Source organism: Pinus tabuliformis, chromosome X (genome assembly GCF_031772625.1).
Source record: "Pinus tabuliformis cultivar Carrire ecotype Pingquan chromosome X, CPIR1, whole genome shotgun sequence".
In the NCBI taxonomy this organism is placed as follows: Eukaryota; Viridiplantae; Streptophyta; class Pinopsida; order Pinales; family Pinaceae; genus Pinus; species Pinus tabuliformis.
The window spans coordinates 352,548,427-352,573,426 of NC_142308.1; the positions used below are offsets into that span (position 1 = coordinate 352,548,427).

The 25,000-nt window shown below is 51.0% G+C and overlaps 5 non-coding genes and 1 pseudogene across 5 annotated transcripts in view; all 6 read left to right on the top strand.

Annotated features, from left to right (window-relative positions):
* The window catches only part of LOC149139922 (18S ribosomal RNA), a 1,812-nt gene extending 1,807 nt beyond the window's left edge, over window positions 1–5 (top strand). Inside the window, exon 1 of the ribosomal RNA XR_016265363.1 lies at window positions 1–5. This exon is cut by the window's left edge and continues 1,807 nt beyond it. This is a non-coding gene — a ribosomal RNA (18S ribosomal RNA).
* A 2,660-nt stretch (window positions 6–2,665) lies between these two features.
* Window positions 2,666–2,819, top strand: LOC149139923 (5.8S ribosomal RNA). The gene has a single exon (XR_016265342.1). It is a non-coding gene; the product is annotated as a 5.8S ribosomal RNA (ribosomal RNA).
* Window positions 2,820–3,088: 269 nt separating this feature from the next.
* LOC149139924 (25S ribosomal RNA) lies at window positions 3,089–4,953 on the top strand (annotated as a pseudogene).
* Window positions 4,954–19,861: 14,908 nt separating this feature from the next.
* Window positions 19,862–21,673, top strand: LOC149139925 (18S ribosomal RNA). The gene has a single exon (XR_016265362.1). It is a non-coding gene; the product is annotated as an 18S ribosomal RNA (ribosomal RNA).
* A 2,661-nt stretch (window positions 21,674–24,334) lies between these two features.
* LOC149139926 (5.8S ribosomal RNA) lies at window positions 24,335–24,488 on the top strand. Its single transcript, XR_016265357.1, has one exon. It is a non-coding gene; the product is annotated as a 5.8S ribosomal RNA (ribosomal RNA).
* Window positions 24,489–24,735: 247 nt separating this feature from the next.
* Window positions 24,736–25,000, top strand: part of LOC149139927 (25S ribosomal RNA) — a 3,406-nt gene continuing 3,141 nt past the window's right edge. The window contains exon 1 of the ribosomal RNA XR_016265376.1: window positions 24,736–25,000. This exon is cut by the window's right edge and continues 3,141 nt beyond it. This is a non-coding gene — a ribosomal RNA (25S ribosomal RNA).

The following is a 25,000-nucleotide window of genomic DNA, read 5'->3' on the forward strand; positions in this document are numbered from 1 at the left end:
CATTGATAGCAGGGGTTTTCTTTTTTGGTTCAGGTTGGTTGGGTTTCTATTGCAATGTGGGACTTTGTGGTGTGTCTCTAGAGTAGCGGGTTTGGTGTTTGGCGGGAACATTGTTGGTTGCTTGTCTCGAGGTAACTACGCTTGTTTTTTCGTGTTTCCTTGCGAGCCATGCTTGTGCTTGTCCCACCCATCCTTTGTTTTTCTTCCCCCCAATGTGTTTCTGCAGGGGGTCCGGAAGCTTGTTTCTTGGCAGCCCTTCCGACGACCTATTCAGCCGGGCATGGTTGTTGCAGAGTTGAGGTGCTCGGTAAATACGATGGATAAATTCGGAATCATTCGTAGCGGCGGTGCTCGGTCTTTTGTTCGTTGGAAGGCATGGGCCAAGGGTGAGGGCTTCCATAGTTGGTTCTCTCGAAAGGCGGCAACGTTTGATGTGTTGCTTGGGTGAGCTTTTTCGTTGGTGGTTGGGTCGAGGGAGTGGTTGCGCGCGCGCCTGGTAGCTCAAACCTTCCGTGAGGCGAGATCATCGGGGTGCAGTCAAATATGGGATGGATGAAGATCGGTTCAACCTGTTGGGCTGGGCACCCTAGTCCCTCTCGACCGTTCCTCGACATGCCCTCGCGGAAGGGTTGGGTGTCGAGGTAATGAAAAACCCATCCCTCGGTCTGAGCTCCATCGAGATCGCAATTTTCCCCGCGGGCAGGCATGAGGGTGGCAATCTTATCTCGTTCCTTTGCCGTCAAGGGAATTCCTCGTCCTCTTGTGACCCACTCCCCTTCTGAGGGAAAAAGAAGTAGCGGGTCGTGTCTTTGTTCCTCCCTTTGGATTGTGGGTTTTTTGTGGGACTTGTGTCATTTCTTTGTTTCATGGTGTGCGCTTTGTGAATGTCCCTCTGTCTAGTGGCCTTGCACCATCGATGTATTTGTGACCCGCGGCTTTCTCCAGCGTTGAGCGTCGGCCCGTGACAAATCCTCTTTGGAGTTTCATTATTTGACCCCCGTGACTCTCTCGCTGGAAAGGTTGTTGGGTGTTTTGTACACGGAGGGGTGCAAGAGCGGGGTGGGTTTGTGTTATTGGCAGCGGTCTATTTGTCGTTTGAAGCCTTGTGCCGCTGAGTTGGGGGGCTGTGTTACTCTCAGTGACGTGCTCCAGAAACTGGTCTCATCGTGGCCCTTGTCTTTTCTATTGGTTAGTTTTAGGTTGTGATTTATTTGCTTGGTTGTTTGCTATGTTGTAAAGCTAGAAAGGGTGTTGTGCTGAATGCATGTGGGAGGGTGTGAAGAGGTGGGACGCTTTTTTGATTGGGTGCCTTGTTTGATTTCTTTTTGGTTAGCGGACATCTACTCGGCGTGCTGTTGAGCTTCTCCCTTTTCTTGGGATCTTTGTTTCTTTGGTGTTGTTTTCTTCCCTTCTTCCTTTTTCCCCTAGCTTTACAGAGGAGAGGTGGGATTGTTGTGGATTGGTGTTCGGGAAGGACGAAAAGCAGTGCGAGTTCCCAGGGTGGCCACCCTAGTCCTTCTTGATCGCTGTCCCCTGCAGTTCCCCCATTTTTCTGAAGGCGCGGGGTTTGGGAAGCTTGTTCTCTGTTTGAGCCAGTAGCCACATTTGATATCTCTTCCTTTCCTGTCATTTTCTTCCCTTATTGCTTTTGGCCCCTTGGCTTTATGGAGAAAAGGTGGGATTGTTGTGGATTGGTGTTTAGGAAGGACGAAAAGCAGTGTGAGTTCTGAGGGTGGCCACCCTAGTCCTTCTCGATCGCCATACCCTACAGTGCCCCCCCTTTTTGTGAAGGCATAAGGGTGGGGAGGCTTGTTATCTGTTTGAGCCTCCCCCTGTGAGCCGGTGGACGCGTTCGATATCTCTCTTTCTTTCATGTTGTTTTCTTCCCTTCTTCCTTTCGGCCCCTAGCTTTACGGAGAGAAGGTGGGATTGTTGTGGATTGGTGTTTGGGAAGGACGAAAAGCAGTGTGAGTTCCCAGGGTGGCCACCCTAGTCCTTTTCGATCGTCGTCCCCTGCAGTTCCCCCCTTTTTGCGAAGGCACGGGGTTGGGGAAGCTTGTTCTCTGTTTGAAGCCTCCCCTTGTGAGCCAGTAGCCACGGTTGATATCTCCCTTTCTCTCTTGTTGTTTTCTTCCCTTCTTCCTCATGGTCCCTAGCGTTACGGAGAAAAGGTGGGATTGTTGTGGATTGGTGTTCCGGAAGGACGAAACGCAGTGCGAGCTCGCGGGGTGGCCACCCTAGTCCTTCTTGATCTTCGTCCCCTTCAGTTCCCCCCTTTTTCTGAAGGCAAGGGGCTTTGGGAGGCTTGTGCCTTGTTTGTGCTTTGTTTTCTACCCTTTTCTTCCTTTCAGTCCCTAACTCTACGGAGCAAAGGGGGAATCATTGTGGGCTGGTGTCGGGGAAGGGCTAAAAGCAGTGCGAGCTCCTGGGGTGGCCACCCTAGTCCTTCTCGATCGTTGTTCCACGCATTTCCCCCCTTTTTGCGAGGGCGTGGGGTGTGGGGAGATTGTCCTCTGTTCGAGCCTCCCCCTGTGAGAGGGTTAGAAACCTTTGTTTCTCTTTCTCTCATGCGTTTTTCCTCCTTTTTCCCCTTGGCCTTACATTTGTTTTGGGGGGTGCCCCTATTCAGTTTTGTGGCCGATTTTTCGGTAATACACGTGGAAACAACTCTCAGCAACAGATATCTCGGCTCTTGTTATGATGAAGAACGTAGCGAAATGTGATACTTAGTGTGAATTGTAGAATCCCGTGAATCATCGAGTTTTTGAACGCAATTTGCGCCCGAGGCCTCGGTCGAGGGCACGTCTGTCTGGGCGTCGCATCCCATTCAAACGCGCTCCCTACAATATTACAGGGAGCAGCGGAGCTGGTCGCCCGTGCCTCATGTGGTGTGGTCGGCTGAAATACCTCAAGCGATGTTTCGTGGTGTGCGTCGGCGAGCGGTGATCTTGTCCCCTTGGATGGGCAGTCGGCGTTAGCCGATGCGGGCTTTGTGTGGCATTGCTCGAACTTGCTTTGCTCTCTCTTGTCCTCCCATGGGGTAGGGCAGATTTAGCTCCAACTTTGCGACCCCAGCTCAGCGAGAACACCTGCTGAGTTTAAGCATATAACTAAGCGGAGGAAAAGAAACTTACAAGGATTCCCCTAGTAGCGGCGAACGAATCAGGAAGAGCACAGCATGAAAATTGGGCGGCGACGCTGCCTGAATTTTAGTCTGTAGAAGCATCCTCAGCGGCGGACCTGGGCCAAGTCCCTTGGAAGGGGGCGCCTGAGAGGGTGATAGCCCCGTCGGCCCGGGACCCTGCCGCATCACGAGGCATTGTCGGCGAGTCGGGTTGTTTGGGAATGCAGCCCTAATTGGGTGGTAAATTCCGTCCAAGGCTAAATACGGGCGAGAGACCGATAGCGAACAAGTACCGCGAGGGAAAGATGAAAAGGAATTTGAAAAGAGAGTTAAAGAGTGCTTGAAATTGCTGGGAGGGAAGCGGATGGAGGCCGTTGATGCATCTTGGTCGGATGTGGAACGGCTCAGGCTGGTCCGCCACTCGACTTGAGGTGCAAACCAACACGGGCTGCTGCATCTTCACAAGCGCGGGTTGATTACTGACTGTCGGTTTTCTACTGCGGTGGTCGAGGAATGAAGCGTGCGCCCTTGTGGTAGGCCGTGTGCACCTGCACGCTCGTGGTGTTGGTTGGCGGGCTTTCCATTCAACCCCTCTCGAAACACGGACCAAGGAGTCTAACATGTGTGCGAGTCGGCGGGTTTGAAAAACTACGAGGTGCAAGGAAGCTGACGGGCGAGATCCCCTCTCTGGGCGAGTGCATCGTCGACTGACCTTGAGCTTATGCGAAGGGTTCGAGTGCGAGCACACCTGTTCGGACCCGAAAGATGGTGAACTATGCCTGAGCAGGGCAAAGCCAGAGGAAACTCTGGTGGAGGTTCATAGCAATACTGACATGCAAATCGTTCGTCTGACTTGGGTATAGGGGCGAAAGACTAATCGAACCATCAAGTAGCTGGTTTCCTCCGAACTTTCCCTCAGGATAGCTGGAGCTCACGCGCGAGTTTTATCGGGTAAAGCAAATAATTAGAGGCATCAGGGACGTAATGCCCTCGAACTATTCTCAAACTTTAAATAGGTAAGAGGGTGCGGCTGCTCCATTGAGCCGCGTCGTGGAATCGATAGCTCCAAGTGGGCCATTTTTGGGAAGTAGAACTGGTGATGCGGGATGAACCGAAAGTCGATTTACGGTGCCGAATTACGCGCTAACCTAGATCCCACAAAGGGTGTTGGTTGATTAAGACAGCAGGACGGTGGTCATGGAAGTCGAAATCTGCTAAGGAGTCTGTAACAACTCACCTACCGAATCAACTAGCCTCGAAAATGGATGGTGCTGAAGCGCGCAACCTATACTCAACCGTCGGAGCAATTGCCTGGCTCCGATGAGTAGGAGGACGCGGGGGTCATTGAGAAACTCGGGCGTGAGCTTGGGTGGATCAGCTCCCGGTGCAGATCTTGGTGGTAGTAGCAAATATTCAAATGAGAACTTTGAAGACTGAAGTGGGGAAAGGTTCCATGTGAACAACACTTGGACATGGGTTAGTCGATCCTAAGAGATGGGGAAGCCTTGTATCAAGGGTGCACTCTGCACGAGCATCGAGAGGGAATCGGGTTAATATTCTCGAACCAGGACATGGCGACAGGCGGAAACGTTAGGAAATCCAGAGACGTCGTCGGGGGCCCCGGGAAGAGTTATCTTTTCTTTTTAATAGCTTGCCCACCCTAGAATCGGTTCACCCGTAGATAGGGTCCAGCAGCTGGAAGAGCACCGCACGTCTTGCGGTGTCCGGTGCGCCCTTGGGGGCCCTTGAAAATCTGGAGGACTGAGTACCATTCATGCCCGGTCGTACTCATAACCGCATCAGGTCTCCAAGGTGAACAACCTCTGGTCAATAGAACAATGTAGGTAAGGGAAGTCGGCAAAACGGATCCGTAACTTCGGGAAAAGGATTGGCTCTAAGGGCTGGGCCTAGGGGTCTGCGCCCTCAACTCGTGGGCTGTCGGTAGTCTGCCCGAGCTGCTCTCGCGGTGAGGGCGGGCAGTCACATGCCGATTGTGCTACGGGCGTAGAATGCCCCCTGCCGGGTGCTTTTCCCTAAGCGTCGAACAATCGACTCAGAAATGGTATGGACAAGGGGAATCCAACTGTTTAATTAAGACAAAGCATTGCAATGGTCCCTGCGGATGCTGACGCAATGTGATTTCTGCCCAGTGCTCTGAATGTCAAAGTGAAGAAATTCAACTAAGCGCGGGTAAACGGTGGGAGTAACTATGACTCTCTTAAGGTAGCCAAATGCCTCGTCATCTAATTAGTGACGCGCATGAATGGATTAACGAGATTCCCACTGTCCCTATCTACTATCTAGCGAAACCACAGCCAAGGTAACGAGCTTGGTAGAATCAGTGGGGAAAGAAGACCCTGTTGAGCTTGACTCTAGTCCGACTTTGTGAAATGAATTGAGAGGTGTAGAATAAGTGGGAGCCGTTTTCGGCGCAAGTGAAATACCACTACTTTTAACGTTATTTTACTTATTCCGTGGGGCGGAGACGGGGCATTGCCCCTGTTTTTGGCCTTAAGGCACGTTTCAACGGGTCGATCCGGGCAGAAGACATTGTCAGGTGGGGAGCTTGGCTGGGGAGGCACATCTGTTAAAAGATAACACAGGTTTCCTAAGATGAGCTCAACGAGCACAGAAATCTCGTGTGGAACAAAAGGGTAAAAGCCTCATAAACATTGTAGAATTGAATAATATATTGTATTCGGGCAGACTCATTGTTCAGGGAGTTGCCCCTCCCTTTACATTGTCCAATTGTGTTCTTCATGTATAATTGCTGATGATAATGAATGTGTATGGGTGTTCATTGGCATAAAGGAAACATAATAATACTTGGTTGCGGAAAACAAACTAAGTAGACTAATGGTTAGGAGTAGTCCATGAACATAAGTATTGGTGAAAAGAAAGTGTTCGGTGGCGCCGCACCTCACCAAGTACGGCTGAAAGAGTACTGTAGGCCTGGGGGCGTGACACACAGGGTTCCCATGTCGCTCGCGCTGTGTTGGGGATGGCGCACACCCCTTGATACCTGCACGATGGGCGAGCCACCGACGGAAGGTGCGCGAGCGACCCTTATTGCGTGCCCGGATGAAAGAGGTGACCATGTTCGGATGAGTCAGGATGCGAGCAGGTGTGTGACGTGCGGCGACGGGTGTAATTGGCGAGATGTTGGAGCCGACCCATGGGTGCGACGGTGCACATGAAGGGATGTGGCGGTTCATTGGAATGGGGCATGTCGAGGTTATGTGGCAGGTCAGCCAGGCATACATGTTGATGGAGCCGACCCTTGTTATCCTTGAAAGACACGACCCTTGGGCGAAAGGATGCGTAGAAGTAAGGAGGATGGTGTGCGACGAAGGGACATCCAACTCAGACTTCCACATCACAGAACAAGTGCGAAGGAAGGAGCTGGGCGAAAACGAAAGGAAGAGAAGGATGCAGGTAATAGGTTCGCACCGGTGGGCGGATTACAGAGGGCGGGTCGGGCTTGGTAGCGCGGACATGCAGAGCGGGGCGAGTTACCGTCCGGGCAGGCAGGCCGCACTACATGCGGGCCATGCGCCCTCACTATGGACCACACCGACGGGCAGAGTTTGGGCGCAGCGGAAGGGAAAGTTGGGCAGACAGGTTCGCAGTTCGGGTGTGGAGTTGTGTCATGTAGGCTGCGGGCCAGTGCAGCACGACCACACGACATGACGGGTTGAAAGAATAATTGAAGAAGATAAATTTATGGTAAGTTATTTTCGCTGCATTGTTAAGAACACTTACTGGAAAATTGATCGAGTGTTGAAGTAGGCGCAGACCGTGTACTCAAGTATTGGTAAAAGGAAAAATTATGGCGGTGCCGCCCCCGCTTATGCGTGGTTGAAATACTACCACTAGGATAGGAGCGTGACATGGGGTCTCCTGGTCCCTCCTCGACAAATGTCACCAAATTGCTGGGTACCCGGGGATTCCATGTCCCGCCTTGTCGAAAGCATCCCAAGTGTGGGAAATTTGGGGTTTCCATGTCTCGTCGCGATGGAAATCGCCCCAGGTGCAGTAAACTTGGTGTACATCGAGCCTGCAACCTCACATCAAGAAAATGGCTCGGTTGGTCAAGAGAATGAAGGTTTCTTCATTGGTAAAGGACCTCGCTAAGGATCAAAGGTTGGAGTCTCTTCTAGAGCTAGTCCACCATGGACTATCAAAAGTTGAAAGAAGGACAGAGTGCCGGGGAATGAAGCACCGAAGAAACAAAGTTCAAAGAGGAGGAAGGACTCGACTTGTGCTTGGGGGATATTATTGTCAAGGGTATAGGGATTCACAATGACCAATAAGAAGCTTCAATGAGGGAAATTTACGAAAGGGATTTCCTCTCTGAGAGAGAGAGAGAGAGAGAGAGAGAGAGCTTTTTCCCTGGCAGAGAGCCAACATCTTGTGCTCTTGTTCTTATGTTTTTGGCACCAGTTTGATGAAAGTAAACACACATGCATTAATAAGAAGAGAAGAAGATTAAGATAACACGATAAATTGCAAAAGAGCTTCACAAATTGTTATCAAGTCTAGAAGAATCCCGCTATACCCCATTGCCCCAGATTCTTCAACGCGGTATCGGAGCTAAGGTGACACATCAAGGAAAGGGAATCTCAAGAACATCCACAAGGTTGAAGCGTCAAGCCAAGAAGTCTCAATCACATCAAGGACAAGAAGGTCTACCATCTATCATTCCTCATGGAAGACTACAAAGCAAGAAGAAACGCCTTGTATAAAGGCACCTACAAGAAGAACAAATCAAAGAGGGACCTACATCAAGCTACACCATCTTGAAGAATGAAAGGCACTACGAGTCAAGTCATCAAGCAAGTCCATTTGAAGAAAGCAACTTGAACAACATCAAGATCTAAGGAAGGCAAGCCATCAAGTCTTCAAGAATAAAGCAAGTTCACTACATCTCAAACTCTATCAAGTAAGTATATGTCCCCTTCTGAGTATACCTCAGTGTCTTTTTGCAAGGAAAGTAACGAATTGGTTGGGGCCACTACATGTCCAAAGTCGAACGGTTTGGATGCCAAGAGTATGGACGCTACAAAAGGAATTGTCCTAAACTTAAGAAGGACAACAACAACAAGAGAAAAAGGGAAGAAGCTCATGTAACTCAAGAAGTGAAAGAAGATGACAAGAAGCAAAAGAAGGAAGATCCTCCTATGACTAAGTCAACCTCTTTGCTTAAAGTCTTCTTGCAAAGGGGGTAGAGGTCTCATTGGGGGTCCCATTTATGGGATTCAAGAGAGGATGATATACAGGTGAGAGTAGATGAAGCAAGAAAGGCTACACCAATCGAGGAGAACTATCAAATAAGCCGCGATGATAAAAGCATAATCAAGGTGAGGTATGTATGCATCAAAGTTTAAGTCATTTCGCTATATATATTGATTGGGTCATGGGAAAAGTTCTAGAATCACGATCAAGAATAAAAGGATCTCTTTTGCCAATGACATGCTCGGAGGCATGTGCTACAGTGGAGTAAAGGTCAACATGAAGAAGTGCTCTCATAAGGAGTATAAGGTGGTTGACCAATCAATCCAATAAGAAGCAAATGAAGAACATCGTGGTCACAAAGAATAACTGTTTGACAAGATTCCTCAACATCTCTCGAAAGAAGGCACAGCAACTCTGACAAAGGAAGAAAAAGATAAAGGACCCTTGACACCTACGAAGGCCTTGGAGATAGTAAGGTGTAGATAATCGATTCAACTCTACAAATATGTCATGATGAAGAGAATATCGCGATGAAGTCATGAAGGGCCACTAAATCAAAGTACGGGAACAAGCGAGTACAACTAAGCATCCATGTGATAAGTGTTATGAAGGATAGACAAGGTGACAAAGGAGTAGCTAGATGACAAAAAGGACCTAATATATATCAAGAAGGCCACTTTCCACAAAGGGAGCAATGACATGACAAACCAGGGGGGAAAGTGATTGATGGCTGATACCCTGCCAAGAAGAAGTTCAAACAAAGACTTCATGACATCGAAGGAAAGAAGGAGATCAAGCGGCTAAAGGACCCACGAAGAAGACGTTGTTGATGAATGGACAAGTCCCTAGCTAAGAGGGAGTTCTAACAAGTTACCAAATACAAAGGAGCTTGGGCAAGTTACTTGTCAGAGGAAACTTCGGCATGTCTTCCCCAATCAAGGGGAATAGATAGACACAACATTCTTGTCTTCAGTTGGCAAGAAATAACAGGAGGATTGGGCAATCATTTGGCATTTGATGCTCTTTGAGGATGTGTAGGGCACCCAAGACAAGAGTGGGCAAGAGGAGCGATATTCTTTGAGGGATGGGAACCCAGGACAAGAATTGTCCTAGAAGGTCATACTCAGGGAACACCTGGGTGGGTATGTACCTTTAGAGACAATGACCAAGGTGTTTATAAGCCATTGGCCTCGCCAACATTGTGCTCTGGTATTATGAGAGATAAAGCTGTTAGTCAAGGCCTTGCTATGAACAATGTTGGCTAATATGATGCTATAACAGATGGGTTGCCAATCCAGTTTCTCTTATGTGAATTATTCAAGATTGAAAAATAGCCAAACACCTTGTAATGATTTATGAATACCTCCCTAGTTGAGAGGGGGTGTTGAAGAAAGTGTAACTGGGTTCGATCTTCATAAATGTACTTTTGATATTTGTATTTATTCAAGAAAATAAATAAATATATATATATATATATATATTATATTTGTCAATGAGTTTCTTGCTCATTGAAATAGGCCTATCACATGTTAAAGTGTTATAAAGAGTCAAAAGAAAATGTTGAAGATATTAAGGGCATGTTACCCTAGGTATATTTATGTATTAGAGTCAAAGATATTCCTACCCTCGTGCCTTCGTTTGGGTCGTGCGCCCGTTCAAACCCCAAATTTCCTTCGGGCGGGCCGGGTCATCCCGTGCCGTGAAATGTGTGGGGGTGCGCGGGCACACGTGGGCATGTCGAAAATGCCAAGTCATGACCGCCCATGTGCCTTCTTTGTTCGGGTCGTGCACCCATGGAAACCCCAAATTTCCTTCATGTCGTACACACATGGAAACCCCAAATTCCGTTCGGGCGGGTCAGGTCGTGTCGTGAGTGGGTGCCCGCGCAAACACGTTCAGGTGAGTCGAGTGGGGTCGGGTCGTGCCGTCCCGCGGGTGGGTGCTCAGGAACATTTTCCCAACGCTTCATCGTGCCTTCGTTCAGGCGGGTTGGGTAGGGCCGTGCGTGGGTGCTCAGGTACATGTGGCAGTGCCAAAAATGCTAAGTCATGACCCCCCGTGTGCCTTCTACACGTTCGTACGACCCGTTTGCCCGACGCTGCCTTGTGCCTTCGTTCGGGTCACGCACCCATGGAAACCCCAAATTTCGTTCGAGTTGTGCATACAAGGAAACCCCAAATTTTGTTCGGGTTAGGTCGTGTCGTGTCGTGTGTGGGTACCCGTGCAAACACGTTCGGATGGGTCGGGTCGGCTCGCACAAGGCTGGTCGGGCCTTGTCGTGCTGTGTGTGGGTGCCTAGGCACACGTGGGCATGCCAAAAATGCTAAGTCGTGACGGCCCGTATGCCTTCTGCACGTTCGTGGGGCCCGTTTTCCTGATGCTCACTCGTGCCTTCGTTCGGGTAGTGTGCCCACGGAAACCCCAAAATTTCGTTCGGGTCGTGCGCCCATGGAAACCCCAAATTTCGTTCGGGCAGGTCGAGACGTGTCGTGTGTGGGTTCCCATGCAAACGGGTCAGGTCGTGTCATGTAGTGTCGTGTGATGGCGCCCAGGGCAGACGTGGCCGTATAAAAAATGCTAAGTTGTGAAGGGGGTGGGCCTTGTGCACGATCATGCTGCCCATTTACCCGAATCTCCCTTGTGACTTCGTTTTGGTGGTGTGTCGGAGCCCATGTAAACTCGTTCGAGTGGGTCGTTTGCCGTGTAAACACTTGTTCGGGCGGGTCGTTTTCCATTTAAACTCGTTCGGGCGGGTCGTTTGAGGGTGCTCGTGTAAACTCGTTCGGGCGGGTCAGGCAAGGTCGTCCGTGAAAAAATGTTCGGGTGGGTCGGGTGGGGGCATCTGTGCAAACCCATTCAGGTGGGTCGTTTAGGAGAGGGCGTCCGTGCAAACCCGTTCGGGCAGGTCGTTCGGGTGGGTCGGGCGAGGGCGTCCGTGCAAACCCATTCAGGCGGGTCGGGCGAGGGCGTCCGTGCAAACTCGTTCGGGCGGGTCGTTTGACAGCGCCCGTGTGAACTCGTTCGGGCGGGTCGTTCGGGCAAGGGCGCGCTCGGGCGAACAAGCCCGTATCAAAAATCCTAAGTTGTTACCCGAGGTTGGCTTTGTGCATGTTCGTGCAGCTCATTTGCCTGGCTCTCCCTTGTTGCTTCATTTCGGTCGTTTAGGCACCCATTCAAAATCGTTCAGGCAGGTCGTTTGAGGGCGCCCGTGTGAACTCGTTCAGGCGGGTCGTTCGAGCGGGTCGTTTGAGGGCACCCGTGTGAACTCGTTCGGGCGGGTCGTTTGAGGGCGCCCGTGTGAACTCGTTCAGGCGGGTCATTTGAGCACGCCCGTGTGAACTCGTTCGGGCGGGTCGTTTGGGTGAGGGCGCACCTGGGCAAACGAGCCCGTATTAAAAATGCTAAGTTGTGACCCGAGTTTGCCTTTGTGCACGTTCGTGCATCTCGTTTGCCTGGCTCTCCCTTGTCGGTTCGTTTCGGTCGTTCAGGCGCCCATGCAAAATCGCTCGGGCGGGTCATTTTAGGGCGCCCGTGTGAACTCGTTCGGGTGGGTCGTTCGGGTGAGGGCGTGCCAGGGCGAACGAGCCCGTATAAAAAATGCTAAGTTGTGACCCGAGGTTGGCTTTGTGCACGTTCGTGCAGCTCGTTTTCCCGCATCTCCCTTGTCGTTTTGTTTCGGTCGTTCGGGCGGGTCATTTGAGGGCGCCCATGTGAACTCATTCGGGCGGGTCGTCCGGGCGAGGGCACGCCCGAGCGAACGAGGCCGTATAAAAAATGCTAAGTTGTGACCCAAGGTTGGCTTTGTGCACGTTCGTGCAGTTCATTTGCCCGGCTCTCCCTTATCGCTTCGTTTCGGTCGTTCGGGTGACCATGCAAAATCGTTCGGGCGGTCGTTTGAGGCCACCCGTGTGAACTCGTTCAGGTGGGTCGTTCGGGCGAGGGCCCGCCCGGGTGAACGAGCCCGTATCAAAAATGCTAAGTTGTGACCCGAGGTTGGCTTTGCGCACGTTCGTGCAGCTCGTTTGCCCGACTCTCCCTTGTCGCGTCGTTTCGGTCATTCGGGCGGGTCGTTTGAGGGCGCTCGTGTGAACTCGTTCGTGCGGGTCATTCGGGCGAGGGCGCGCCCGAGCGAACGAGCCCGTATCAGAAATGCTAAGTTGTGACCTGAAGTTGGCTTTGTGCACGTTCGTGCAGCTCGTTTGCCCGGCTCTCCCTGGTCGCTTCGTTTCGGTCGTTCGGGAACCCATGCAAAATCATTCGGGCGGGTCGTTTGAGGGCACCCGTGTGAACTCGTTCAGGCGGGTCATTCGAGCGAGGGTGCACCCCGGTGAATGAGCCCATCTCAAAAATTCTAACTTGTGACCCGAGGTTGGCTTTTTGCACGTTTGTGCAGCTCGTTTTCCCGGCTCTCCCTTGTCGCGTTGTTTCGGTTGTTCAGGCGGGTCGTTTGAGGGCGCCCTTGTGAACTCGTTCGGGCGAGGGTGCGCCTGGGCGAACGAGCCCGTATCAAAAATGCTAAGTTGTGACCCGAAGTTGGCTTTGTGCACGTTCGTGCAGCTCATTTCGCCGGCTCTCCCTTGTCGCTTCGTTTCGGTCGTTCAGGCACCCATGCAAAATCGTTCGGGTGGGTCATCTGAGGGCCCCCATGTGAACTCGTTCGGGAGGGTCGTTCAGGCGAAGGCTTGCCCCAACAAACGAGCCCATATAAAAAATGCTAAGTTGTGACCCGAGGTTGGCTTTGTGCACGTTCGTGCAGCTCATTTGCCCGGCTCTCCCTTGTCGGTTCGTTTCGGTCGTTCGGGCACCCAAGAAAAATCATTCAGTTGGGTCGTTTGAGGGCGTCCGTGTGAACTCGTTCAGGCGGGTCGTTCGGGTGAAGGTGCGCCCGGGCGAACGAGCCCGTATCAAAAAATGCTAAGTTGTGACCCTAGGTTGGCTTTGTGCTTGTTCGTGCAGCTCGTTTGCCCAGCTCTTCCTTGTCGCTTCGTTTCGGTTGTGTGGGCGCCCATGCAAATTTGTCCAGGCGAGGGCGCACACGGACCAACGAACCTGTACGAAAAATGATAAGTTGTGACTGGAGGTTGGCTTTGTTCATTTTCGTGCTTCTCGTTTTCCCGGCTCTCCCTTGTCGCTTCGTTTTGGTCGTTCGGGGGACCATGCAAATTCCAGATGATCCAAGCGACAAGTTTTGTTTCCGTGTGAAAGGTGGGTTGGTAATTGAGTTGTGTTTTCACGTTTTCCTGAACGATGGCCTTGGGTCATTTGTAGGGTTGCCGATTTTCATCTTCTCTCCATCCCCACTTGGTAGCACATGAGCGGTAATGTTGGTCATGCTCGTCTTGGGAGGCATATGTGAACAATTCCCCTTCTGATTTCCAAGTTCTTGGAGCTGTATGGGTTATTGTGGTGTGGCTCCCTTGCTCGTCCTGGTCCCCCTCGCGCCCTTCTATATGATACCAGCGACAGGTTTTGTTTCCCTGTGAAAGGTGGGTTGGTAATTGAGTTGTGTTTTCGCGTTTGCCTTAACGATGGCCTTGGGTCGTTTATAGGGTGGCTGATTTTCATCTTCTCTCCATCCCCATGCAGGTAGCGCATGAGTGGTAATGTTGGCCATGCTTGTCTTGGGAGGCATATGTGAACAATTCCCCTTCTGCTTTCCAAGTTCTTAGAGTTGTATGGGCTGTTGTGGTGTGGCTCCCTTGCTCGTCCTGGTCCCCCTCGCGCCCCTCTAGATGATATCAGTGAGAGGTTTTGTTTCCGTGTGAAAGGTAGGTTGGTAATTGAGTTGTGTTTTCACATTTGCCTTAACGATGGCCTTGGGTCATTTGTAGGGTGGCTGATTTTCATCTTCTCTCCATCCCCACTCGGTAGCACATGAGCGGTAATGTTGGCCATGCTTGTCTTGGGAAACATATGTGAACAATTCCCCTTCTGCTTTCCAAGTTCTTGGAGCTGTATGGGCTATTGTGGTGTTGCTCCCTTGCTCGTCTTGGTCCCCCTTGTGCCCCTCCAGATGATACCAGCGACAAGTTTCCTTTCCGTGTGAAAGGTGGGTTGGTAATCGAGTTGTGTTTTCGCGTGTGCCTGAACGATGGCCTTGGGTCATTTGTAGGGCCGCTGATGCGCTCCTCCAAATGATACCAGCGACAGGTTTTCTTTCCATTTGAAAGGTGGGTTGGTAATCGAGTTGTGTTTTCGCGTGTGCCTGAAGGATGGCCTTGGGTAATTTGTAGGGTTGCTGATTTTCGTCTTTTCTCCATCCCCACTCGGTAGTGCATGAGCGGTAATGTTGGCCACGCTCATCTCGGGAGGCATATGTGAACAATTCCCCTTCTGCTCTCCAAGTTCTTGGAGCTGTATGGGCTGTTGTGGTGTGGCTCCCTGGCTCGTCCTAGTCCCCGCGTGCCCCTCCAGATGATACCAGCTACAGGTTTTCTTTCCGTGTGAAAGGTGGGTTGGTAATCGAGTTGTGTTTTCGGGTTCGCCTGAATGATGGCCTTGGGTCATTTGTAGGGCCACCGATTTTCATCTTCTCTCCATCCCCACTCGGTAGCGCAAGAGCGGTAATGTTGGCCATGCTCATCCTGGGAGGCATACGTGAACAATTCCCCTTCCACTCTCCAAGTTGTTGGAGCTGTATGGGCTGTTGTGGTGTGGCTCCCTGGCTCGTCCTGGTCATCGAGTGCCCCTCTAGATGATACCAGCGATAGGTTTTCTTTCCGTCTGAAAGGTGGGTTGGTAATCGAGTTGTGTTTTTGGGTTTGCCTAAACGATGGCCTTGGGTCGTTTGTAGGGCGGTCGATTTTCATCTTCTCTCCATCCCCACTTGGTAGCGCATGAGCGGTAATGTTGGCCATGCTCGTCTTGGGAGGCATATGTGAACAATTCCCCTTCCGCTCTACAAGTTCTCGGAGCTGTATGGGCTGTTGTGGTGTGGCCCCTTGGCTCGTCCTGGTCCCCGCGTGCCCCTCCAGATGATACCAGCGACAGGTTTTCTTTCCGTGTGAAAGGTGGGTTGGTAATCGAGTTGTGTTTTTAGGTTTTCCTGAACGATGGCCTTGGGTTGTTTGTAGGGTGGTAGATTTTCATCTTCTGTCCATCCCCACTCGGTAGCGCATGAGCGGTAATGTTGGCCAGGCTCGGCCTGGGAGGCATATGTAAACAATTCCCCTTCCACTCTCCAAGTTATTGGAGTTGTATGGGCTATTGTGGTGTGGCTCCCTGGCTCGTCTTAGTCCCCGAGTGCCCCTCCAGATGATACCAGCGACAGGTTTTCTTTCCGTGTGAAAGTTGGGTTGGTAATCGAGTTGTGTTTTTGTGTTTTCCTGAACGATGGCCTTGGGTCGTTTGTAGGGTGGCCGATTTTCATCTTCTCTCCATCCCCACTCGGTAGCGCATGAGCGGTAATGTTGGCCAGGCTTGGCTTGGGAGGGATATGTGAACAATTCCCCTTCTGCTCTCCAAGTTCTTGGAGCTCTATGGGCTGTTGTGGTGTGGCTCCCTGGCTCGTCCTCGTCCATGAGTGCCCCTCTAGATGATACCAGCGACAAGTTTTCTTTCCGTGTGAAAGGTGGGTTGGTAATCGAGTTGTGTTTTCATGTTTGCCTGAACGATGGCCTTGGGTCATTTGTAGGGTTTCCGATTTTCATCTTCTCTCCATCCCCACTCGGTAGCGCATGAGCGGTAATGTTTCCCATGCTCGTCCCGGGAGGCATATGTGGACAATTTCTCTCTAAGTTCTTGGAGCTGTAGGGGTTGTTGTGGTTTGGCTTCCTAGTTCATCTTGGTCCCCTTGTGCCCCTCCAGATGATACCAGCGATAGGTTTTCTTTCCGTGTGAAAGGTGGGTTGGTAATCGAGTTGTGTTTGCGGGTTTGCCTGAACGATGGCCTTGGGTCGTTTGTAGGGTGTCCGATTTTCATCATCTCTCCATCCTCACTAGGTAGCGCATGAGCGGTAATGTTGGCCATGCTCGTCCCGTGAGGCATACGTGAACAATTCCCCTTCTGCTCTCTAAGTTCTTGGCGTTGTATGGGTTGTTGTGGTGTGGCTCCTTGGCTCATCCTGGTCCCCCTCGTGCCCCTCCAGAAGATACCGGTGACAGGTTTTCTTTCCATGTGAAAGGTTAGTTGGTAATCGATTTGCTTTGTCGGGTTTTCCCGAACGATGGCCTTGGGTCATTTTTAGGGTGGTCTATTTTCGTCTTCTCTCCATTCCCGCTCAGTAGCACATGAGCGGTAATGTGGGCCATGCTCATCCCCGTCCCTCTTTCCCATCCCAACGATAAGAATGTGGCAAGTTTTCTTAGCGCTCCTTTGAGCCTTCGTTGTTGTGGTCCCAAATGGAAGCCCCAAAACACCGTCGTTGCCTATGTCGCTATTGTGCCCCTCGATTGTTGCGAATAGAGAATTTTGATTGGGCTGGGCAGCCATTTGTGGCTCCATTGAAATTGGCTCCTCGTTATATTGTTCACCTCCTCCCTATTTGGTGTGGAGGGTTTTTCCTTTCGTGTGAAAGGTGGGTTGGTAATTGAGTTGGCTTTTCGGGTTTGCCTCAAGAATGGCCTTGGGTCATTTGTAGGGTGTCCGATTTTCATCTTCCCTCCATACCCACTCGGTAGCGCATGAGCGGTAATGTTGGCCATGCTTGTCCCGGGAGGCATATGTGAATAATTCCCCTTCAGCTCCAAGTTTTGGGAGTTGTATGGGTTGTTGTGGTGTGGCTCCTTATGATGGCTAGCCTCTTCATTGTTCGGCTGTTTATGGTGCCAGTGTCTTGTGCTTGTACTCTTTCTTTGTTGGAATTGTCGGTTGAGATGCATACATTTAAGAGGGAAGTGGAAGGGTTTTGGTTGTAAACCACCTACCCTCCCTCTTGCTTGCTTTTTCCATCGGGCGATGTGAGGCGCTGTTCTCCTTATTGTAAAGTCAAGGGTTGGCATTCCTTTCAAAGTGCACATCGTTCGTGGTTGCGTTGGCTTTGAGGTTTTGATAGATGTGTTGGCCCATATGTTTGATCGAGGGGTCAACTTTTCCCTTGCATCTTGCATGCGTGGCAGGCTTTTGCGGCTGGAAATGTTAAGTCACAACGTTTATGGGCATTTGTTGTTTGAATTGTGTATGCGCTCCTGGTCCAATGGGGAGGAGGCTTGCTATGTCGATGGTGGGGGCTATCTGGAAGAAGGATTTCAAGGTGGAACGCTTCGACCTCCCTCCTTTGCGTGGAGGTGGCCGTAGGGGAAAAGTATTCATCGTCTAGTCGATAAAGCTGTGGGAAATCTCCTAGGTTGCCTGTGCGTAGGGTGCGGGGGGTGCGGGGCTGCCCGATCCATCCTCCTGTTCGGATATGTTCTTTTATTGTGGAGCGAGCCTCTTGATTTGCATTTATTTCCTTCCTTTGCCTTCGCATCGTGGTTGCCACAGGTAGTCAAGTGATCAAGGTCCACCGTTTCTGCTGTTGCGGGTGGACTCCTAGGTGGCCTCGGTGTGTGGCATGGAGGGTCGGGGGGGCACATTTCTAAGATAGGATGTGGGCTCGGTTGGTCTTGTTGTTTTGTTTCCTTCTGTTTCCTTTTCATTGAGTCTGCTGTAGGCGATCATGTGATCGAGGTACATCATTGCTGTTGTCCAGGTGGACTCATAGGTGGCCTCTCTGCGGGAGGGGAGGGTTGGGGGGCACTTGTTGTTTCAATTGTGTATGCGTTCTTGGTCCAACGGGGAGGAGGCTTGCTACATCGATGGTGGGGGCTATTTTCAAGAAGGATTTCGAGGTGGAATGCTTCGACCTCCCTCCTTTGCGTGGAGGTGGCCGTAGGGGAAAATTATTCATCGTCTAGTCGGTAAAGCTGTGGGAAATCTCCTAGGTTGCCTGTACGTAGGGTGCGTGGGGTGCGGAGCTGCCCGATCCCTCCCCCTGTTTAGATATGTGTTCTTGTATTGTGTAGTGACCCTCTTGATTTTTATTTACTTCCTTCCTTTGCCTTCACATCATGGTTGCCATAGGCGGTCAAGTGATCGAGGTCCACCGTTTCTGCTGGCATGGGTGGACTCCTAGGTGGCCTCGGTTCATGGCATGGAGGGTCGTGGGGCATTTCTAATATAGGTTGTGGGCTCGGTTGGTCTTGTTGTTTTGTTTCCTTCCGTTTCCTTTGCATTGAGGCTGCCGCAGGTGATCATGCGATCGAGGTCCATCGTTGCTATTGTCCAGGTGGACTCCTAGGTGGCCTCTTTGCGGGGAGGGTTGGGGACACTTGTTGTTTCAATTGTGTATGTGCTCGTGGTCCAATGGGGAGGAGGCTTGATACTATAGTCATCGATGGTGGGGGATATCTGGAAGAAGGATTTCGAGGTGGAACGCTTCGACCTCCCTCCTTTGCGTGGAGATGGTCGTAGGGGAAAATTATTCATCGTCCGATTGGTAAAGCTGTGGGAAATCTCCTAGGTTGCCTGTACGTAGGGTGCGTCGGGTGCAGAGCTACCCGATCCCTCCTCCTCCTATTTGGACATGTGTCCTTGTATTGTGTAGTGACCCTCTCGATTTGCATTTACTTCCTTCCTTTGCCTTCACATCGTGGTTGCCGCAGGCAGTCAAGTGATCGAGGTCCAGCGTTGCTGCTGTCGCAGGTGGACTCCTAGGTGGCCTCGGTGCATGGTGTGGAGGGTCGGGGGGCATTTCTGAGAGAGGTTGTGGGATCGATTGGTCTTGTTTTATTTCCTTCTGTTTCCTCTCTGCATTGAGGCTGCCGGAGGCGATCATGTGATCAAGGTCCATCGTTGCTGCTGTCCGGGTGGACTCCTAGGTGGCCCCTACGCGGGGAGGGGGAGGGTGGGTTGGGGGGCATTTCTAAGGGAGGTTGTTGTTGTCTGGGTGGACTCCTAGGTGGCATCGGTGCGGGGCGAGGAGGTTTGTATGGCCTCTCTGTGATAGGATTTGTGCGGTCGGTCGTCCTCTTTTTATTTCCTTCCTTTTCCTTCGCATCGAGGCTGCCGCAGGTAGTCGGGAGATCGAGGTCCATCGTTTCTGCTATCCGGGTGGATTCCTAGGTGGCCTCTGTGCGGGGGCGGGGAGGGTTGTGGCTCATTTGTAATATAAAGGTTGCGTGGTTGGTCGTTCTCCATTTTTTCCTTTGCATCGAGGCTGCTGCAGCTGATCATGATCGAGGTCCATCGTTGCTACTATCCGGGTGGACTCCTAGGTGCCCTCAGTGCGGGGCGTGGAGACGTTTGGGGGAATTTCTAAGGGAGTCGGTGAGTGATCGCTCGTTTTCTTGTTGGTTGGGTCGAGGCTGCAAACTCTGAAGTGGCCTTGGTGCATTTTGGCTTGGCAGGTCTGCCCATTTGTTCGCCATGTCCTTGGCATGTTGCATGTGCTTCCTTCTTGGGATGCAAGAGGTGCAAGGCATAAAAGTTTTACATGATATTTTGATGTCTCTTTGACCTGATGGGTGTTCAGGTTGTCTCTCGGTAAGAGAGCGCCCGAATTGCTCTTTGAAGTGGGAGGGTGCTACCTGGTTGATCCTGGTAGTAGTCATATGCTTGTCTCAAAGATTAAGCCATGCATGTTTAAGTATGAACTAATTCAGACTGTGAAACTGCAGATGGCTCATTAAATTAGTTATAGTTTTTTTATGGTACCATACTACTCGGATAACTGTAGTAATTCTAGAGCTAATACGTGCACCAAGTCCCGACTCTTTGGAAGGGATGCATTTTTTAGATAAAAGGCTAGTGCGGGCTTGCCCGCTTCTCCGATGAATCATGATAACTCGACGGATCGCACAGCCCTTCTGCTAGTGACGCTTCATTCAAATTTCTACCCTATCAACTTTCGATGGTAGGATAGAGGCCTACCATGGTGGTGATGGGTGACGGAGAATTAGGGTTCAATTCCGAAGAGGGAGCCTGAGAAACGGCTACCACATCCAAGGAAGGCACCAGGCATGCAAATTACCCAATCCTGACATGGGGAGGTAGTGACAATAAATAACAATGCTGGGCTCATTGAGTCTGGTAATTGGAATGAGTACAATCTAAATCCCTTAACGAGGATCCATTGGAGGGAAAGTCTGGTGCCAGCAGCCGTGGTAATTCCAGCTCCAATAGCATATATTTAAGTTGTTGCAGTTAAAAAGCTCGTAGTTGGATCTTGGGTCATAAGGGTCGGTCCGCCTACTCGGTGTGCACCTGCCCTTCCGTCCCTTTTTTTGGCGGCGTGCTCCTGGCCTTAATTAGCTGGGTCGCGGTTCCGGCGCCTTTACTTTGAAAAAATTAGAGTGCTCAAAGCAAGCTTATTCTCTGAATACATTAACATGGAATAATGTGATAGGAGTCTGGTCCTATTGTGTTGGTCTTCGGGACCGGAGTAATGATTAATAGGGACTGTCGGGGGCATTCGTATTTCATTGTCAGAGGTGAAATTCTTGGATTTATGAAAGACAGACCATTGCGAAAGCATTTGCCAAGGATGTTTTCATTAATCAAGAACGAAAGTTGGGGGCTCGAAGACGATCAGATACCGTCCTAGTCTCAACCATAAACGATGCCGACCAGGGATCAGCGGATGTTGCTCTAAGGACTCCGCCAGCACCTTCTGAGAAATCAGAGTGTTTTGGTTCTAGGGGGAGTATGGTCGCAAGGCTGAAACTTAAAGGAATTGACGGAAGGGCACCACCAGGAGTGGAGCCTGCGGCTTAATTTGACTCAACACGGGGAAACTTACCAGGTCCAGACATAGTAAGGATTGACAGATTGAGAGATCTTTCTTGATTCTATGGGTGGTGGTGCATGGTCATTCTTAGTTGGTGGAGCAATTTGTCTGGTTAATTCCGATAACGAATGAGACCTCAGCCTACTAACTAGCTACGCAGAGGTTCCCCTTCGCGGCCAGCTTCTTAGAGGGACTATGGCCATTTAGGCCATGGAAGTTTGAGGCAATAATAGGTTTGTGATTCCCTTAGATGTTTTGGGCCGCACGCGCGCTACACTAATGCAGCCAATGAGTTTTTATTCCTAGTTCGAGAGGATCAGGAAATCTTCTCAAATTGCATCGTGATGGGGATAGACCATTGCAATTATTGGTCTTCAACGAGGAATTCCTAGTAAGCGCGTGTCATCAACTCGTGTTGACTACGTCCCTACCCTTTGTACACACCGCCCGTCGCTCCTACCAATTGAATGATCCGGTGAAGTGCTCGGATTGCGTCAACGATGGTGGTTCATCGCCGTCGACGTCGTGAGAAGTTCATTGAACCTTATCATTTAGAGGAAGGAGAAGTCGTAACAAGGTTACCGTAGGTGAACCTGCGATAGGATCATTGATAGCTGGGGTTTTCTTTTTTGGTTCGGGTTGGTTGGGTTTCGATTGCAATGTGGGACTTTGCGGTGCGTCTCTAGGGGAGCGGGTTTGGTGTTTGGCGGGAACATTGTTGGTTGCTTGTCTCGAGGTAACTACACTTGTTTTTTCATGTGTGCTTGCGAGCCATGCTTTTGCTTGTCCCACCCAACCTTTGTTTTTCTTCCCCCCAATGTGTTTCTGCAGGGGGTCCGAAAGCTTGTTTCTTGGGAGCCCTTCCGACGACCTGTTCGGCCGGGCATGGTTGCTGCAGTGTTGAGGTGCTCGATATATACGATGGATAAATTTGGACTCATTCATAGTGGCGGTTCTCAGTATTTTGTTCGTTGGAAGGCATGGGCCAAGGGTACGAGCTTCCATAGTTGGTTCTCTCGAAAAGGCAGCGGCGGTTGATGTGTTTCTTGGGTGAGCTTTTTCGTTGGTGGTTGGGTCGAGGGAGTGGTTGCGCATGCACTTGGTAGCTCAAACCTTCTGTGAGGTGAGATTATCGGGGTGCGGTCAAGTATGGGATGGATGAAGAGCAGTTCAACCAGTTGGGCTGGCCACCCTAGTCCCTCCTGACCATTCTTCGACATGCCCTCACGGAAGGGTTGGGTGTCGAGGTAATGAAAAACTCATCCCTCGGTCTGAGCTCGATCGAGATCGCAATTTTCCCCACCGACAGGCATGAGGGTGGAAATCTTATCTCATGCCTTTGTCATCGAGGGAATTCCTCATCCTCTCGTGACCCACTCCCCTTCTGAGGGAAAAAGAAGTAGCGGGTCGTGTCTTTGTTCCTCCCTTTGGATGGTGGGTTTTTTGTGGGACTTGCGTCATTTCTTTGTTTCATGGTGTGCGCTTTGTGAACGTCCCTCTCTCTAGTGGCCTTGCACCATCGATGAATTTGTGGCCCACGGCTTTCTCCAGCGTTGAGAGTCAGCCCGTGACAAATCCTCTTTGGAGTTTGATTATTTGACCCCCGTTGACTCTCTCGCTAGAAAGGTTGTTGGGTGTTTTGTACACGGAGGGGTGCAAGAGCAAGGTGGGTTTGTGTTATTGGCAGTGATCTATTTTTCGTTTGAGGCCTTGTGCCGCTGGGTTGGGGGGCTGTGTGTGTCTCAGTGACGTGCTCTAGACATTGGTCTCATCGTGGCCCTTGTCTTTTCTATTGGTCAGTTTTAGGTTGTGATTTATTTGCTTGGTTGTTTGCTATGTTGTAAAGCTGGAAAGGGTGTTGTGCTGAATGCATGTGGGAGGGTGTGAAGAGGTGGGATGCTTTTTTGATTGGGTGCCTTGTTTGATTTATTTTTGGTTAGCGGACATCTACTCGGCGTGCTGTTGAGGTTCTCCCTTTTCTTGGGATCCTTGTTTCTTTGGTGTTGTTTTCTTCCCTTCTTCCTTTTGCCCATAGCTTTATGGAGGAGAGGTGGGATTGTTGTGGATTGGTGTTCGGGAAGGACGAAAAGCAGTGTGAGTTCCCAGGGTGGCCACCCTAGTCCTTCTCGATCGTCGTTCCCTGCAGTTCCCCCCTTTTCCGAAGGCGCGGGGTTTGGGAATCTTGTTCTCTGTTTGAGCCGGTAGCCACATTTGATATCTCTTGCTTTCCTGTTGTTTTCTTCCCTTCTTGCTTTTGGCCCCTTGGCTTTACAGAGAAAAGGTGGGATTGTTGTGGATTGGTGCTCAGGAAGGATGAAAAGCAGTGCGAGTTCCGAGGGTGGCCACCCTAGTCCTTCTCGATCGCCGTCCCCTGCAGTTCCCCCCCTTTTTGCAAAGGCACGGGGGTGGGGAAGCTTGTTCTCTGTTTGAGCCTCCCCTTGTGAGCCGGTGGACGCGTTCGATATCTCTCTTTCTTTCATGTTGTTTTCTTCCCTTCTTCCTTTCGGCCCCTAGCTTTACGTAGAGAAGGTGGAATTGTTGTGGATTGGTGTTCGGGAAGGATGAAAAGTAATGCGAGTTCCCAAGGTGGCCACCCTAGTCCTTCTCGATCGCCGTCCCCTGCAGTTCCCCCCTTTTTGCAAAGGCACGGGGTTGGGGAAACTTGTTCTCTGTTTGAAGCCTCCCCTTGTGAGCCGGTAGCCACGGTTGATATATCCATTTCTCTCTTGTTGTTTTCTTCCCTTCTTCCTCGTGGCCCCTAGTGTTACGGAGAAAAGGTGGGATTGTTGTGGATTGGTGTTCCGGAAGGACGAAACGCAGTGCGAGCTCCCGGGGTGGCCACCCTAGTCCTTCTTGATCGTCGTCCCCTTCAGTTCCCCCCTTTTGCCGAAGGCAAGGGGCTTTGGGAGGCTTGTGCCTTGTTTGTGCTTTGTTTTCTACCCTTTTCTTCCTTTCGGTCCCTAACTCTACGGAGAAAAGGGGGAATCGTTGTGGGCTGGTGTCGGGGAAGGGCTAAAAGCAGTGCGAGCTCCCGGGGTGGCCACCCTAGTCCATCTCGATCGTTGTCCCATGCATTTCCCCCCTTTTTGCAAGGTGGTGGGGCTGGGGGAGATTGTCCTCTATTCGAGCCTCCCCCTATGAGGGGGTTAGACACCTTTGTTTCTCTTTCTCTCGTGCGTTTTTCCTCCTTTTGCCCCTTGGCCTTACATTTGTTGTGGGGGGTGCCCCTACTCAGTTTTGTGGCTGATTTTTTGGTAATACATGTGGAAAAGACTCTTGGCAATGGATATCTTGGCTCTTGTTACAATGAAGAACGTATCGAAATGTGATACTTAGTGTGAATTGCAGAATCCCATGAATCATTGAGTTATTGAACGCAATTTGCGCCCGAGGCCTCGGTCGAGGGCACGTCTGTCTGGGCGTCGCATCCCATTCAAACGTGCTCCCTGTAATATGCTAGGGAGCAGCGGAGGTGGTCGTCCTTGCTTCATACGGTGCGTTCGGCTGAAATACCTCAAGCGATGTTTCATGGCATGCGTCAACGAGCGGTGATCTTGTCCCCTTGGATGGGCAGTCGGCGTTAGGCGATGCGGGCTTTGTGTGGCATCGCTCGAAGTTGCTTTGCTCTCTCTTGTCCTCCCATGGGGTAGGGTGGATTTAGCTCCAACTTTGCAACCCCAGCTCAGGTGAGAACACCCGTTGAGTTTAAGCATGTAATTAAGCGAAGGAAAAGAAACTTACAAGGATTCCCCTAGTAGCGGCGAGCGAACCAGGAAGAGCCCAGCATGAAAATCGGGCGGTGGCGCTGCCTGAATTGTAGTCTGTAGAGGCATCCTCAGCGATAGACCTGGGCCAAGTCCCTTGGAAGGTGGCACCTGAGAGGGTGACAGCCTTGTCGGCCCGGGACCCTGCCGCATCACGAGGCGTTGTCGGTGAG